The sequence below is a fragment of the Furipterus horrens genome, unplaced genomic scaffold (assembly GCF_987537825.1).
Source record: "Furipterus horrens unplaced genomic scaffold, mFurHor1.1.pri manual_scaffold_12, whole genome shotgun sequence".
NCBI lineage: Eukaryota > Metazoa > Chordata > Mammalia > Chiroptera > Furipteridae > Furipterus > Furipterus horrens.
The window spans coordinates 69,552,263-69,568,272 of NW_028327182.1; the positions used below are offsets into that span (position 1 = coordinate 69,552,263).

A 16,010-nucleotide genomic window follows, 5' to 3' on the forward strand; every position below is an offset into this window, starting at 1 on the left:
CTTTTTTTTCCAGTTGTATTTTTTGTTGCTTTTGTAGAAACGAATTTTCAGGTGTCCTTACTTCATAATTTTTACTAATTTGCCTACAACATGGTTTTAAACTTGACTATACGTTAGTTAAATATTTAATCGTGGGGGATGATTAGGAAACAGAAATAAAAACAGAAAATGTAATTTATCATTGAGGGTCTCCCAGATGGGTACATGAAATTTGAAAATCTATTTCTTTATTTAGTGGTCTCACAAGTAAGGTTAAATTACAAGTTATTTTAAACCCCTTTTCTTCATAGAAGTTAAACAGGCTTTGGAGTCAGAACTGGGTTCAATGCCACCTCTGCTTCTTACTAGCTTGATGACCTAGGACAAGCAATACAACCTCTCTGTGCCTCAGTTTTCTCATTTGTAAAATGGGGTAATAATAATATTTATCAGTAAGATTATTGTGAGGGTTACACTAACGATTCTTGAGAAGAGTTAACCTAAAAACAGACTTTCTTTTCTTTCTTATTTTTGTCTGTTTTGCTTGTTTTAAAGAGTCAAGAATAAAATTTATTTCAGCATTTGAAATACAAAATTTTGTCAAAAAACACATTTGTTCATTTTATTGAGATGTAGTTAAAATGTTATTTATTTATTAAACAAGCATTTATTAAATACCTAGAAAATTTTAGGCACTAACAGTCCAAGAAATTGACAAGTAAACAGGTGATTACATGAAATGTAAGGAAGCTTGTGATATAAGAATACACATGGGAGTATGTGATGAGAGTGTGGTTTTCACCAGTTCCTCTTAAGATTTATCCCTTCTTTGGCTCTAAAACCAAGGAGTTGGTCCTATTTTTATTTTTAACTGGGTGGTTTAAACTGGAATTTAAAAAACTTTCTGTAGATGAAGAAAAGCAACTTGAATTATGGAGGATGCCACAATAAGTATTTTCTGTAGAGCAAGAGTTTCCTGTCAGCATAGTCACCTCTAGGGTTTTCCATCTGAAAGTTCTTTGGCATACTTTTTTCTTTGTTATCCGCTTATTTCTTCTTCTTCTTCTTCTTCTTCTTCTTCTTCTTCTTCTCCTTCTCCTTCTCCTCCTCCTCCTCCTCCTCCTCCTCCTCCTCCTCCTCCTCCTCCTCCTCCTCCTCCTCCTCCTCCTCCTCCTCCTCCTCCTCCTCCTCCTCCTCCTCCTCCTCCTCCTCCTCCTCCTCCTCCTCCTCCTCCTCCTCCTCCTCCTTCTTCTTCTTCTTCTTCTTCTTCTTCTCCTTCTCCTTCTCCTTCTCCTCCTCCTCCTCCTCCTCCTCCTCCTCCTCCTCCTCCTCCTCCTCCTCCTCCTCCTCCTCCTCCTCCTCCTCCTCCTCCTCCTCCTTCTTCTTCTTCTTCTTCTTCTTCTTCTTCTTCTTCTTCTTCTCCTTCTCCTTCCTTCTCCGTCTCCATCTCCTTCTCCTTCTCTTCTTCTTCTTCTTCTTCTTCTTCTTCTTCTTCTTCTTCTTCTTCTTCTTCTTCTTTCTTCTTCCACTTTCTCTTCCCCACTTTATCATTTAGAGACCTGGGTAGCTCCCCAACAAAGAGTGTTTTACAGATTCTCTGGGTGATCTATTAGTAAAGACAGAAAATAATATTTTTTTAACCTTCTAGTTTTGTATGAAAAAAATGAATATAAACTTTCGGGGCAATTATTGAAAATGCAGATAATTTTTATTCTATTGCATTTTTTTCAGAATACTCAGCCATAATCCTTTGAGAAGTCTTGATGATCCCTATCTTTTTAAATTGCCAGCATTAAAATATCTGTAAGTATTGCGACAATCTCTTGGTTCGTGAGATGATTTCTGCTCCTTTCTACTTTTGTCAAAGAGTTAGCATTTTGCATTTTGACTAAAAAGTCATAATTTAAATTATAACTGGTTTATTGCATAAAAGTTATTGGCACAGTAGCCCTGGCTGGTGTGGCTCAGTGGATTGAGCGCTGGCCTGTGAACCAAAGTGCAGCCAGCTCTATTCCCAGTCAGGGCACATGCCTGGGTTGAGGGCCAGGTCCCCTGTTGGGGAAGCATGAGAGGCAGCCACACATTGATGTTTCTCTCCCTTTCTTCCCCTCTCTCTAAAAATAAATTTAAAAATATTTTTAAAAATAAAAAATAAATAAAATATCTTTCCCTATTGAAAAAAACAAAGTTATTGGCACAGAAAAATGATTAAGAGAGAATGCAGGTGGACAAGGTAGCCAGCAGAGAAAGGGAGCGGTGTTAAAGAACACACACTGATATGTAACTTGAGAAGCATGTAGAAATACCATTGATCTCAGAAAGGAAAAAGGAATAACTTGTACATTATGTATTTTTTAAAGAGTAATGAAGTGGTGGATGCTACTGAGAATTAGAAGTAGAATAATGGCTAAAAAAAAGTAGATTGTACTGTTCACCGACATCATTAATTTGATGATGCAAATAAATTTAAATTTCTTCAAGAAGAGCTCTCTGAAATTATTATCCACAGCAAGTAAACTTTCGAGCTGGCTTGACAGAGAAGCCAAAACTGAAGTAAGCAGATATTAAGTGCCCTTTCAAGTACAGAATTTTGTCTTTGGGTTCATTTGATGCATGTTTGGACTTTCTCCTTCAGAGACCTGGGGAAAACAGATGTGTCACTCACAACAGTTGAGCGCATCCTCGCGCTAAACACTAATTTGGAAAAACTGTAAGTTGATTTTTCTTATATTTATTTTCACTTAGTTGTTCTTTTAGGAGGTTTGCCTTATTATTTTCTTAAGTCAGATTCTTATTTAATAAAATTCACTATTTTAAAGTATACAGTTCAGTGAGTTTTGAGAAATGTGTATTTATGTGCCACCATGATATTTGAGATACAGAATACTTTCATCATACCTAAAAGGCTCCTCATGATTTTTTGCACTCAGTTCCTCCTCCCACCATTAGTCCCTGGCAAGTACCAATTTGATTTTTGTCACGATAGTCTTGCCTTTTCCAGAGTCTCTTATAAATGAAATCATGTAAAGTGTAGCCTTTTGTGTTGGCTTCTTTCAGTTAGCATAATCCTTTTGGAATTCATTCATGTTATTGCATCTATGAGTAGTTCATTGCTTTTTATTGCCATGTAATTTTCCAGTTGTGTGAAGATACCAGTCTGTTTAAGCGGTCATCAGTTAATGGATGTTTGCGTTGTTTCTACATTTTTTTGGCCCTTCCGTTCTAAATGATAGCTTTGCTGGATAGAGTAATCTTGGTTTCGGTCCTTGTTTCTCATCACTTTGAATACTTCTTGCCAGTCCCTTCTTGCCTGCAAAGTATCTTCTGAGAAATCAGCTGATAGGCTTAAAGGAACTCCTCTGTAGGTAACTCTCTGCTTTTTTCTTGCAGCTTTTAAGATTCTCTCTCTACCTTTACCATTTAGCATTTTAATGATGGCGTATCTTGGTGTGGTCCTCTTTGGGTCCGACTTATTTGGGACTCTCTGTGCTTCCCGGACTTGTATGTCTATTTCCTTTGCCAGATTAGGGAAGTTTACTTTCATTATTTTTTCAAATAGACTTTCTTGCTCTTCCTCTTCTGCTTCTGGCATCCCTATGATTCGGATGTTGGTACTTTTGGAGGTGTCCCAGAGTTTTCTTATTCTCTCCTCATTTTTTTAACTTCCATATTTCTTCATTCTCTTCTGGATGACTGTTGATTTCTTCCTTATGTTCCAAATCATTGATTTGCACCCTGGCTTCCTTCCCTTCACTGTTGATTCCCTGTGGATTTTTCTTTATTCCACTTAGTGTAGCCTTCCTTTCTTCCCTTATGCTTTTGCAGTACTCAGTGAGTTCTCTGAGCATCCTTATCAGCAGTGTTTTTGAAATCTGCATCAGATAGGTTGGCTATCTCCATTTTGTTTAGTTCTTTTCCTGGAGTTTTGTTCTGTTCTTTCATTTGGGCCATATTCCTTTGTTTCCTCAACCAGGCAGCCTCCCTGTGTTTGTTTCTGTGTACGAGGTAGAGCTGCTTTGACTCCCTGTCTTAGCACATCTGTTAAGTTGTATGGGGTGGAGCTTTGGGTGTTTGCCAGGGCGGGGCAACCCGTTTCACCACTCTGTGGCTCTGTTTGTGGAGGAGGGGTCAGAGAGAGGACAATGCCACTGCCTGGCTTCTGGAGGCTTGCTCGGCACTCACCCTGCTTCCAGTCACTTCACCCACTGGCACCCCTCTAGCTGTTGCACTGGTGGTGGTTCCCAGAGTGGGTGGGTTTGAGTGCATTCTAGAACTGTGGGGGCCCTCTAAGCAGACTCGCTTGAGTGACAAGTGGTTTCTTCCGCCACCCCAACCCACACTGGTTTTTATAGCCAGAAGGTATTATGCTTTATTTTTCTGGTGTTGGCGCCCTGGGCTGTGTGGTCTGGCCTTGGATTGGGATCACTCGATCTTTATGCACCACACATGAATGTAGGACTGCCTGTTCTGCCAGCCATTGTGCCTCCTCACCAGCACCACACAGTGTCCTTTCCGCCCTGGCTCCATCCCTCATACCCGTCTGGATGAATATGGCTCCTTTAAATCATTGGTTGTCGGACTTCCATGCAGTTCGATTTTCTGACAGTTATGGGTGTTTTTTGTTTTGAGGATAGTTGTGATATTTCTTATGCTCGTGCAAGGGGCTGCTGAAGCATGTCTGCCTATACCTGCAACTTGACTGAAGTCCTTTCTCTGGTTTCTTAAGATGGAAGCTGCAGAAGCTGAGTATTGCTTTAGCAACATCCCACGTGTTGACATCTCATGTTTTCTGTTTCAGTCAGTTCAAAATAGTTTCTAATCTCCCTTATGAATTTTTTCTTTGACCCATAGGGTTATTCAGAAGCATGTTTTTTTTTTTAGTTGTCAAAACTGTGGACTTTTTTTTTTATAGATCTGTTAATTTCTGATTTACTTTCACTGTTGTTAGAGAACGTATATTGAATAACTAAAATCCTTTTTAAATTATTGAAACTGACTTTATAGCCAGTAAATTCTGGTAATAGGCCAGAATATGGTCTATTTTGGCAAATCTTATGCATCCACTTGAAAAAAGTGTACATCCTGCTGATTTGGGGAGGAGTGTCTTACACACATCATGTAGGTGGATAGTGTTCTTCTAGTCTTCTATATCCTTGTTGATTTTCTATCTACTTGCTCTATCAATCACTGAAAGAAAAATGTTAAAGTATCCAATTATAAGTGTGGATTTGTTCGTTTCTCCTGGTCATTCTCACTTTCCTTCATCTATGTTTAAGCTCTGTTATTAGGTGTATAAGTTTCTAGGTAATGTCTTCATTATTTGACATATTTATTTTGATGAAATATAGGCTCCTTCATTCCTGGTAATATGCTTTGACATTGACTTTGTCTTATGGAAATATCTCCACTCCAGCTTTCTTTTGGTTAGTGTTAGCATAGTATATTTTCTATCCTTTTACCCTATGTGTATCTTTCTATTGAAGTTGGTTCTTGTAGACACATAAAGATGACTTTTCCTTTTTTTATCTAGTGTGATAACTGTGTTAGACCATTTCCAATTAATGTAATGATTGATGCAATTACATTGAAATCTACTGTCTTGCTATTTGTTTTTTATTTGTCCCATCTGTTTGCCTGTTGTTGTTTTCTTTTCATTTGTGCTTTTGGATTGAATACATTTGAGTATTTTATTTTCTTTGTGGGCTAAAAAGCTATAGCTCAGATTTTGTTATTTCAGTGATTGCTTTATGGTTTATAGTATGCATCTTTACCTTCTCACAATCTCTCTTCCAATGATATTTTATGGTTTCATCAATGGTATCAGAACCTTGCAATAGTGTACTTCCATTTGTCCCTCCTGGCCTCTGTGCTGTTGCTTTCAATACACTTTACTTTTACTTACATTATAAACACCACACTATATTTTGTGTTTAAATAATGAATTATCTGTAAAGATACTTAAATAATAAGAAAAATCTTACATATTAACCTAAGTCATTACCAATTCAAGTGTCCTTCAGAATTTGTAATAATCTGTATTTCCATCTGGTAACAGTTTTCTTTTGCTGAAAACGACCTTCTTTAACATTTCTTACAGTGCAGATCTACTAGTGGAGAATTCTTTCAGCTTTTGGATGTCTGAGAGTATCTTGCTTTTGTTTTTGAAAGGTCATGGGTAGACATGTCTAGCTTGATAGTTGTTGGGTCCCCTTCCCCACTTCACTACCTCAAATATATATATATATATTTTTTGCACTGGGAGTTTTGGCTTACATTATTGCCAACAAAAAAATCTACTGTAATTTTTATCTTTGTTCCTCTTATATAGTGGTTTCATTTTCCCCCTTGGATTGATTTTAATATTTTCTCTTTATTGCTGGTTTTGAGCAATTTGATTATGATGTGCTTCAGTATAGTTTTGGGCATAATTCTTGTGCATGGAGTTCACTGGCCTTCTTGGACATGTGAGTGTTCGGTGTTCACCAATGGGAACGATTTGGGGCTATTTATGCAGACTTTTATGTCTCCCCCCTTTCATGGACTCTAAGCACACATACATTAGGCCATCTGAAGTTGTTGCACAGCTCCCTGTGGCTCTGTTCATCTTTGTTGTTGGTTGTTTCTCTTGGCGTTTCATTTTGTATAGTTTGTATTGCTACATTGTAAAGTCACCGGTCTTTTCTTCTTCTGCAGTGTCTAATACGCCAGTAACCCTACCCAGTGTCTTTTTCTTGTTCTTTTCGGGTTTTATATTTATGTAGGCATTTATTGCATCTTTCCTCCATTACCATTTATCCCCCCTCCAGTGTCTTTTTCATTTAGACACTGTAGTTTTTAATCTCCAGCTTCTTGCAGCAGGCACTATTCCTAACAGTGGGTGATATCCAGTTATTCTTCTCTCTGATCCTTTCATGTGGTTCTTTTCCTGGGCTCAAGCAACTCTTCACACACAGGCACCATCCAGTACCTTGTTGAATACTCAAGAGATCTCTCTGCATATCCCCAGAGTGCTTGTCTGTGTACTTCTTTTCTTTCCTAGTATTCTGCTTTGTGCATTCCAGTCACCTTGGTTTCCCCAACTCTCATATCCATTCCTTAGGGAGTTAACCAGTCTCTGTGGGTTTTTTTCTTCCTTACATCATGACCTGGAAGCTCAGAGCAGTAAGCTAGAACAATGCATCAGAGGGCTTACTTAATTTGTTTCCTATCTCTTGGGAGTCACTGTCCTTCATTACCTGAATTTCAATTTCTTGAGAACTGTTGTTACATATATTTTGTCTGGTTTTTAAATTGTTTTAGGCAGGAGGTCAAATTGATCCCATCTTGGTCTAAAGCCAGTTATATTCTCCCCCCTGCCTCAATAATATTTTTTAAGTCTGTTTTGTTTTGATCCAGAATCTAATCAAAGATCAGGCATCACATGTCTTGTCTTCGTTTCCTTTAATCTAAAACATTTATCTACCCTTTTTATTTTCTGTCTCTTATGACACTGGCATTTTGGATGTGTCTAAGATGGTTGTCTTATGAATTGTCCCATAGTCTGGATTTGTCTGTTTGCTCATGATTAGATTCAAAGTAAAATATTTTGGAAGGAATACTACATAAGTGATGTTTCCTTTCTACCTCATCATTTTAAGTGGCTTATAATGCTAAATTTGATCTTTTGGTGAACATGGTATTTTCCAGATCCCTCCATTGTAAAGTTATTTTTTCCTTGGTAATTAATAAATAATCTGTTGAATGTTGCTTTAAGATCAGCGAACATTCTCCTCTCAACTTTTTACCCAATTGCGCATCAGTAATAATTTGTGTCTGATCGATTACTACATTGGTGGTTACAAAGTGACACTATTTTTCTAATTTTATTATTCCTACTACATTTATTAGCTGGAATTATTCTATAAATAATAGTTTACCTATTTTCTTTTTGAGTATTATTGTGAACTCATGGGCTCTTCTTTAAATTAATTATGTTATACCTTATTATCATTATTCTTTTGAATGTTCATATTGCCCAGATTTGCCCAATGCAATCTGCTACTATTTAACCACGTAATGTTTTTTTTTATGCCCAGAGTAACTTCTAATACATTTACCACTCACAATTAGGGATTTATAAGTTAGGGACTTATCCAGAGCCTTCTTAGAAGATTTCCCCCTCCTAGTGTACTCTCCACCCAAAGTGAGACTTCTGGGTTGGGAGAAGGAGATACATCTGAATTATAACTACAGATCAGTGTCACCGATTCTAGTGCCTATCACCTTTAGTCTAGGCATACCATACCCGCTGCCATTCTTACTCTTCTGTCCTCCCCTCTATTTATTGACAATATTCAAGAGAGCAAATGGCTGCCCTGGCTGGTGTGGCTCAGTGAGTTGGAGAGTCTTCCTGTAAACCAAAGGGTCGCGGGTTCCATTTCCAGCCAGCCTAGGGTTTCGCTGAGGGTCCCGGTTAGTTTCTCTCTCACATAGATGTTTCTCTCTCTCTCTCTCTCTCCCTCCCTTCCCTTCTCTCTAAAATCAATAAGCACGTTCCCCAGTGAGGATTACCAAAAGAATAACCGATGGCCAGCTGATGCCCCCCAAACTGTTCAGGTGGGAAGCCCCCACAACGCTTCTTTGCACAGCCCTCTGGTAGCCTCTGCCCACCTCTTCTACCTGCTCAAATAGCTTTTCTGCCAATAATTTAATTTTCTGCCTTTCCCTTTATAGGATCCTCCCTCATAATTTGGCCTGCTGCCTCTGCAAATTCAGAGAGAACATTGAGAGGGTCAGCCAGAGAGTGAAATTACACTGCCCCGCTGACTGTCTGACACACACAACTTGTGGTGAGTCTGAATTGCCCAGTGGTAAATTCTTTCATTTTCATTTTATTTGTTTTAATTTTTGATTGATGATGATAAGTTGTTTTCCTTTGAAAATACCTTTCGAAGGTTCGTTGTTGTTGCTGTTTTTGTTTTTTTCTTTCTTTTTTAAAATTGTTGTTCTATTACAGTTTTCCCAGTGATGGTAAGTTTTTAAACAAATAAGGTCACCGTGTTATTTTTATTCATTCATCCAGAGTTTAACTCGCTATATTTCTGAGCATCGCTTCCTTGCTAAAAGTGAGACGAAGGAAAAAGAGAAAGGAAGGGGGCAGGGGATTAACAGCAATGAGCACACAGTGCGTGCGGTGCTCAGTTGGCGCTTTCCGTCCAAATGAGAACCTGTTGGTCAGTGGCACAGCCTGTAAACTGGCTCTGGATGCATTAGGCCTCATTTGTCCTTTGCCTCGTTGGACAGGTAGAGCTATGTTTTTATTTTGTTTGTTTTGCAATTTTATAAAAAGAGTACGAGTGACTATTTTATGAAAATTCTATTTGGGACCTGAATTTCTGGTTTTATTATCAGAAGTGACTACCAAATCCTTCTAATGGGTGGGAGGCCTCTTGTATTCTTAGACTGTCCAACTCTGAACTTGCTCTGAAGCGCACGGTTTTCTATCCACCAAACACTTGGGTGCTTTTAAGTATTTATCTACAAATTAGGCTTATTCACACCATCTGATAACTTCCAAAATGTGCTTTCATGCCCAGATAGTGTGAATGTGGGTCTCTGGCAGTGATCTGGGGCACATCATAAATAATAACACTGTGCTACTTATATTAAGAGAGTGTGGCTCATTTTTCAAAAACAAATTTTTGGCCTATTATATTACTCTCTTCTACCCCAAAGGTGGGCAGAGCAGGCATTTTAATCTCCTTTAACAGGAGAGTAAAAACAAGGTTAGAGAGTGTTAAGTGCTGTCACCTAGTACTCAGATCTCTGGCTTTCCTTTTGGGGCTCCACAAGCTCCCCACTTTGGGACCCTCAACTCCTTCTCTGACCCTCAGCTTCCACAGCAATACTTTCATTATTCTGGAATGGAAACCCAGTTGTACAATGATACACTTGACCTTCATGCAGTCAGAAGCTTTGGATGGTTCCCCAAGTAAAGCTGAAAATGTAAGAAAAGACATGAAAGGAAAGCAAAGTAGGCATCTGACAACAGTTGCCTTTTCCCTTCTGTATATTAGGACCCCAAAGTATTATTCCATAGATGTATTGAACATTCCACAGTGGCACACAACCTGCCAAGTCTCTTAACCCACATTCCAGATGCGTGCCTAAATTTAAGCACAGAGCAAGAGTGGACATAGAGTTATTTTTCTGTATAGAGCCTTTTGTTCTGGGGGCAGGGATGTGTAGAAGCAATGACCAAAGTAATGCTTTGGTGGGTAAGTGGAGAAGGGCATGTCCAGATGAAGACCTGTTAGCCGTGGGTTTTAATCACGCTCACCTGTGATGGTAGCAAGAACAGGAGCACACGAAGAGGCGGAGCGGGGAAGCCTCATGCTCCCTCTGCATCTGAGCAGGACAGGGTGGGGACCATGAATGTGAGGAATCGCAGTAGATCTGCAGCGAGTGTAACTGAGTGGGGTCTTCCAGCCTTGGTTTTTCTTCAGTACCTGGCAACTGGCCCTTGGGGATCAAGGGAATCATCCTAAATATGGTTACTCTATTTCATGCTGTGGAACGCCCTTTAAAAACATACCTTTTCTCCTTTTGTTGTGTTGCCAATCGGGTTTAAGTTGGGGTTTATTTTTCTCCTCTCTGAACAACATTCCGATATTTGCTGATTCCCAACTTATTTGACTGGCATGTAGGGCTTTGGACTGACAAAAAGCTGTCCCATGAGTCCTTCATGATCAAAAATGGTCTCTTCTTTTTTGACAGATGAACCACATTTAAAAAATCCAAAAGGCTCCTTCATGAGAGGGTTACAAGGCAATAAGAATGCGGGCAGTGAGCTGACAATTCAGCCAGAGGAGGTCTCCTTGGGCCAAAAGAAGAAATTGTTAGCCATTCTGGGTAAGCAGCTAGACTTTAATGATAACAGTGATGTCATTAGTGCATTACAGTACAGACTGCCTTATTTCTCGGAGATTAAAAAGCAGGTATAGAATCAATGTTATTACCATTCATTAAACTCCCTTTTTCAAATGTACAAGATGGAGGTATGCCCTTGAGTCATTTGAAAAACAACAGAGGGACCCTTCTTAAACCTAAATTTTACAATTCAAGTTACAAAAATAAATGGAGGAAACTATTTTTTGGAACAGATTTAGTAAAAGATTTGCTCAGGGAACCAGAAAAAGAAGAGGTCTCCAAGCCAGAGGACATGAACAAATGGGCAAATGGAAAGACAGGAGCCCAGGGTGAAGAGGAAGAGGAGGAGCCACGTAAGGTAAGGACAGCTCCTGAGGCACGAGGCCTGGACAGTGAGTTAGTGAGGACGTGCCATGAAAGCACTGAGGTAGGAAGACCAGAGGCACCCACACTGTCTCTTGTCTTAGCCATGTGACTTTGGCCAAGACCCATGACAGTGATCTTCTACTTTGCTCATTTAGACAGTGGTGCCACTGTTCCTAGGGTAGACACCAAGAGGACCTAACACACAAGATAAATAAATTGCACAAGAAAATGCTAATACTATGATTGCATAACACATTAGATACGATATGCTCTTTAAGAACCTACATGAGAGGGAACCCCCCAAAACCCAGAATTGTCTTCTGGAGGGCGGGCCCCTTGTAGTACAGGTTTCCTCCACTAGGGGAGTATTCTAGGAACCCATCTGTAAGAGTGTACCAGCTGGTTTTGTTGTGAGAGGGTGTGTTAGGCATCAGTGAATTTTTTTTGGAAGACTCTTTCAACATATTTGATGGGTGATTTACAAGTGCGCCTGCGCACACCTTGCTGAGTGTTCAGCCGTTCTGGACACAAACGGCATGACCCCCACACCCCACCCTCCCTATTCACCCAGTCTTGCCCTGAGTGACTTTTTGTGTTTCCCTGGATGAAAAATTCCTCAAGGGGATTTGTTCTGCCAATGTGGAATCAGTGAAACAAAAAAACAGCAGAAGCACTAAATGGCATCAAAATTGACAAGTTCAAAAACCGTTTTGAGCAGTGGAAAAAAATGTCTCAATAGGTGTATTGCATCAAATAGAGAGTACTGTAAAGGGGACTGAAGTTTAAGCATGTAAGGATAAACACACAATATTTTTTAAATAAATTCTGGGGGTTTTGGGGTCTCTCCTCGTAAGCCATTCACCTGAAAGAGTGGGATTTTAGAGTAGTAGTTAAGAATAGTTAGCTATTCTTTAGCACAGGCTTGAGAATAGTTAATTTTTATCTTTTCCATCTCTTTGGTTTGTTTTTTTAAATTATTGCTTGTTTTTCTCTTTTAAGGTCATCAGAAATGTGCCAAGATATGGCTATAAGAAGATACTCCTATTAGCCTCTCCTGTTATCGTAGTGGCGACAGGTTTAACTGCAATCTTCTGTCTCATTACAGTAAGACAACGAACGGTTCGTTCAGCTTCCCAGAATACATTCTGTCTTTAGCATAGAGTCAGAACCCACAAACTGAAAATCAAAGCCACTTTCCCACCTACTCCTCCTTGATATTTTTCTTTAGTCATGAATGCTGAGATATGCTTTATTATTTTATTACACATTATATTCCAGAGATTTTTAAAGGAAGCCCACTCCCAGAGATTGTGTGGAACTGAAATCAAGATAACAAGCCACTGTACTATTTTGAGAACTTATACTAGGCCAGAGTAGACATGACAGCAAAATTTCTTCAACTCAAAATGGATGATGTTGATTTGATGTATTACCAATTACTCTCTTTCTACCATTGATTTCTTGTTGGCTGAACTGAGGAGAGATTTAGACTCTCCACCCTCATAAAGTTATGTCACCCTGGTCAAAAGGACATGGCTAAAAGATAAAAGTGTGATCTTGTCAATTGATTAGATTTACTTAGCGGTTTTCTTCTCCAGTGTGTAAAAAGCATGGTGTAAATAGGTTCAGTTAAAACATAGCAAACTAAATCCTGCATCAGGCCTCTCTAAAGCATGTCGTATTTATACTCACCTCTTCCTGGAGCTTGCCTGTGTGCCTTTTCTTCAATTACACAATGGCTTGTTTTCCCAACAGGTAGGAGCTAATATTAAAAGTGATATAATTAGCTGACAATCTTGACTACCCTACTAATCCAACCTAATACCTTGTTTACATTTTCAATGGTCATGGCAGCCCCCCACCATAACCTAGCCACACCATGCCCATTTCTACTTTTGTTCGTGCCTTTGCCCATCTAAAATTCCCTTATTTTGCTCTGCCTCTGCTGCAAGTCCTGTGAATCTCTCAAAAGCCAGCTCAAATTCCTATTTCAGCCCTGCTAGTCCTCCTTCTTCTGTGAGATTTATCACCCTTTCAGGGCGTGGGCAGTAGTGAGGCATTCCCCTGCCATGAGAACTTAAAAATATGGTAAGTAAGTTTTTAAAAGGCAGCTCCCCAAGGTCAACACATCATGGAGCAGAGCAGAGATGTGTACGGACCAAATGGCCTCCTGGTCTACCAGACTTGAGAAATACCTGGCTGGATGTGTAACTGCTAAAGAAAACATGTCTATTTGCAGGAGGGTTGGTCAGCAATAAAAGCTCAGAACAGGTGAGGGAGAGTCTGACATGGGCATTGCCCATCCTAGCAGTGCCTAAGAGTAGAGATGGCACCTCAGGCAGCAGACGTGGAGAGTCCGGCCCACTAGCCAGGCTGTGCCTGTTGGGGAGATGCATGGATCCAGCTAATGCAGTCTTTTCCTTTAAACACGGGATTCAGCTGATTCCTATTGTTCTAATTCTGTTCTCACCAAGTAGCCTTCTGACTGTGCTTCTGAGTGTATTTCCCTGATCGTGTAGACACAGGTGTTTTCTGTGGAAGAGATGTAATTCTCACTGTCAGGCCGTAATCTTGGCCTTCTGATTTTTTATTAGCACTGCAGTATTGACAAGGTGAGACTACCCCGATCGGAAGAAGTGAGCCCTCTCTTGGTGAAGAGTCTGACTTCTGAGCCTAGGGGCTGGGGACTAGCATGGGGGCGGCTTGCCAAGGTCTCTGGGAAGAAGTCATTGGCCAGTGCCCAGACAATACCCTCTCCCTCTCTAGTGAGCATATGGCCTTTGCTTTTTTGGATTTTCTATAAACTCCTATAATGCATTTAATTTCTATGGAGTTTAATCTCACATTTGTGTTTATTTATGTGGTTTCATTATTTCCTCTCCCCAGTTAGATGATAAGCTTTTTGAGGATGGTTTGCCTGACTGTTCTGTCTCCTTAAAGACCATAACACCGAGAAATATTTGAAATTTTGAAATTCAACGAAAACCACTGAAACTATGAAGATATTTAATATAAAAGGACTTCCATAAATCAACAGGGAGAAAACAAACAAACAAGGGGAGAAGAGGGCAAGGGCTGTGCGGAGCAGGATGTGTGTTGATTTTCTGTCACCCTATCTGCCGATCATCTCACGGCTTATGGGGTATGGGTTTTGTTAGCGAGGCCTTTGTTACCTCATGGCATGAAAGTGGTCTCTGATATTGTCTTTTAGTCCTTTTTATAATATTTCTTTTATTCATAATTTAAAAAAGAAATCTGTCTAGTATTGGTTTTGTTTTTAGTGTGGTTGACTGTTTTCCCCCTACGTGAAGATTTAATTGTTTTAAAATCTTTTATTGAATGACTCATTCTTTCTTTCCTGGTCTAAAAAGCTCTCTTTGGACTCTAGTCTGTTGATCTAGTTATCTTTTTTTGTACCAGTGACAGTATCACTATGTAATTCCAATTTCTTTATAACATATTTTGATGTCTGGTAGGGTAAGCTGCTGCTTTTTTATCTTCTTTTTCATACATTTTGTAGCTATTGCTGCATATTTTCTCTGCCAAATACCAGCTGGCCAGGTTTTGTTTAAAAACTCTCTTGGAATTTGAATAGATTGCATTACATCAGTAGGTTCATTTGAAGGGAACTGACATCTTCACAACAACTAGGAACACGGTATCTTCACGTCGTGTATTCTTCCTAATGTCCTTCAGAAGAATTTTAATGTTTTGATCACGTAGGTCTTACGCATTTTTTGTTAAGTCCGTTTCTAGGTACTTGATGCATTTTTATTGATGTTGCAAGTGGGATCTTTCTTTCATTTTTTAATTAGTCTTTTGTGGTACGTGGGAAAACTCTTGAGGTTTGCGTATTAATCATTTGATTTTGGATTTACTTACTGAATTGCCATTTTACTTGACATTAAAATTCTAGTCGATGCTCTTGCACTTTTAGGTTTGGCATCATCTCCTATGCACATGCGTTTTGTCTCTTTCCAATACTTCACTTTTCTTATTAAATTGATTAGGACCTCCTCAACAATGATGAATAGTAACAGTAATAACAGGCATCCTACTCTTGTTCTTGAACTTAAAACAAAGCTGCTGCGTTGTTTCCAGTAGATACTTTTAGTTTCTTTTTCTACTTCTAAGAGCTTTTATTAGGGACTAACTGCTGAATGTTATCCAAAGCAGCCAATGAAACGCATTGCCAGCTCCCTGCAAGATCCTAACTTAGGGACTATGGAAGAAGAGTCAAAGGATATTCAACAAATTCCTGTCCTCAAGAAAGTTATCACCTTACTTAGAAGGGAACAAATAAAGATTTAGAGAGAGTGGTCATTGTGATGAATAATTGTGATGTCGCTTTCTTCCTAAAACAGTTCTGTGCCAAAAGAACACCTGCGGACAATGATGGAGGAAAGCCAAGGTAAATATTAGTCTGACAGTTTTCAAAGTAGGAGTTTACAACTAGAGGAGCTTCTTCCTGGAGGTGGCCTGAGGTGACCTCTGAAAATGGTGCGCTACTCATTTGACCCAGAAAACCCCACAAAATCATGCAAATCAAGAATTTTAAATATTCATGTTCACTTTGAGAACACTTGGGAAACTGCCAGGCCAAAAGGGTATGCATATCTGAAAAGCCACCAAGCAGCTAAAGGATGTCACTTTGCAGAAGCAATATGTGCCATTCTGTCCTTACAATGGTGGAGTTGGTAGGAGTGCCCAGGCCAAAGACTGGGGCTGGGTGCAGGTTGGTGCCCCCAAAAGAGTGC

At 39.5% G+C, this 16,010-nt stretch overlaps 1 long non-coding RNA gene across 1 annotated transcript; it reads left to right on the plus strand.

Annotated features, from left to right (window-relative positions):
- The first annotated feature begins 1,720 nt into the window (after positions 1–1,720).
- Positions 1,721–8,805, plus strand: LOC149996323 (uncharacterized). Its single transcript, XR_016507395.1, has 3 exons — positions 1,721–1,782; positions 2,615–2,689; positions 8,692–8,805. It is a non-coding gene; the product is annotated as an uncharacterized LOC149996323 (long non-coding RNA).
- Positions 8,806–16,010: the final 7,205 nt, after the last annotated feature.